The 1,925-nt window shown below is 38.3% G+C and overlaps 1 pseudogene; it reads right to left on the bottom strand.

Annotated features, from left to right (window-relative positions):
- Positions 1 to 223: 223 nt before the first annotated feature.
- On the bottom strand, positions 224 to 1,721 carry LOC112504189 (annotated as a pseudogene).
- Between the last annotated feature and the right edge of the window lie 204 nt (positions 1,722 to 1,925).

The following is a 1,925-nucleotide window of genomic DNA, read 5'->3' as shown; positions in this document are numbered from 1 at the left end:
AGCTAGCAGATTGCTTCACTAAAGCTCTTCAACTTGGAAACTTCAACAACATGAAGCATCGTCTAARAGTTCTGCCATGTCTATCTTAAGGGGGAATGTTAAATTTAAGATTAGTCATGGCAGTTACAGTTAGTTAAATAACAGTTATGGTAGTTTTCAAAAGAAAYAGTTGGGTCTGTTTGTGAAAAGGTACGATGGTTGGTCTAAGGTTGTGTMTGTTGTGTCAAAGGGTACAACCCTTTGTCTTTCTATTTATACTGTAAATTGTTGTATGAAACACGTGATTCAATTCAATAAAAAAACAGTGTTTGGCGTACCTGTGTCTCCAACAATTTAAGGATGGGAATGTAGGTTTGAAGAGAGGGAGGTTTTTCATGGGAATGGATGATTCATATTCTAGAATACGAGCAACCGTCAAATTGTCAAAGGTTCCTTGGCCTGTTACATATGGTCTAGCAGACATGAGAAAGTTGGCACTAGGAAATTCTGAAATGGTCTTTAGGAGGACGTTGGTGGTTTGGCCCGGAGCAAGTATGAGTGTTTATGTGTCGAAAGGTTTTACATAAATAGCATCAGCTTCAACAACGGTGAGGGTGTGATTTGCTATACTAAAAAAGAGTTCATCGTTGAGTGCTGCATTGATTAATCGCAGGAGGTATGTCTTCCCAGGCTTAACCTTGAGCTTGAACACATCTGCATGCCAATTTGAAGAACAACAATTCAGAGTTCATATATATTCCTCGATGTATATATGTTAATAATTGAAATATACATAAGCAATCTACATTAGGTGCATAAAAAATTCAAGAAATACCTTCTGCAGAACAGTTATACAAAGGCCCGGGAAGCCCATTGAAGGTATAGGCATCAGAGACATTTGGACCTCCACCGGTTTGTGTTGCTTGGGCAATTATGGCCTCCGGATCGGTATTAAACCACTCTCCTGCACATATGAAGCATTGTATATGACACGGTGCTATACAAAAGTACATAGAAAATAACAAGTTGTTTGAAAGAAAATGTAGAATTTGGCTTTCCGTAGATATGTTTATTTTACCGAAGATGATGGGAACTTCTTTATACGGCTTGGTAAAAGGGTAGGGGACATTAAGCTTCGGAAGAATGATGAGAGGGCCATAAAGACTTGCTCGTAGCCATGATATATGTGCATGCCAAAACAACGTTCCTCTTTGTCCAACAACAGTGTAATTGTACACGTAACTCTGACCGGTTTGTATGGGACATTGTGTTATGTAAGCTGGCCCATCAGCCCATCCACTCCGAAGCTGTCGAATACCATGCCTGTGTATCGAAGGAAACATGTATATATGATATTATGATTACAAAGAATTAGGTAGAAACATTAATATTACAACTCATCCTACGTACCAATGGATTGTAATGTTATTGGGGACGTGGTTGGTAACTTTGATAAGCAATCGGTCACCTTCCCGAGCAACAATACGTGGACCTGGAAATTTCCCGTTCACCGTAACCATGCTCTTAGTGTGGCACAGTCGTGTCACGTTCTTCAGCTGGATCTGTATGCAGAAATGTATTTTGGATCATGATGTTAAACTACAACAAAGATTAAAGTTAAGATGATGAACATCATATCCTACATTAAATTCATAGCTCCTGGTAGTGCCACCAACAGAATGAATTGAAAGCAGTTCAATTAATGCTACCGACGAGAAGAGAATTCCTACAAAACCACCCATCTTTCGATCTGTCTTAATTTGGAATGCTTTCCTACTCTATGGAGGCTAATATATATATATATATAGGTTTAATCATATCTAAGGATGGCAACAAAGATTTTTAATTGGACCACCTACAGTTGTTAAGATGCAACTTTAGAGTGGTTGCAAAGAGATCATTTCCATCTATAATCTATTCTTTCGAAAAGTTTTCCTTTAAATTGT

The sequence above is a fragment of the Cynara cardunculus genome, unplaced genomic scaffold (assembly GCF_001531365.2).
Source record: "Cynara cardunculus var. scolymus isolate 2C unplaced genomic scaffold, CcrdV1 Un_Scaffold_4867, whole genome shotgun sequence".
Taxonomy (NCBI): domain Eukaryota; kingdom Viridiplantae; phylum Streptophyta; class Magnoliopsida; order Asterales; family Asteraceae; genus Cynara; species Cynara cardunculus.
Note: the sequence above shows the minus strand (reverse complement) of the source record. Positions and strands in the feature narration are given on the sequence as shown.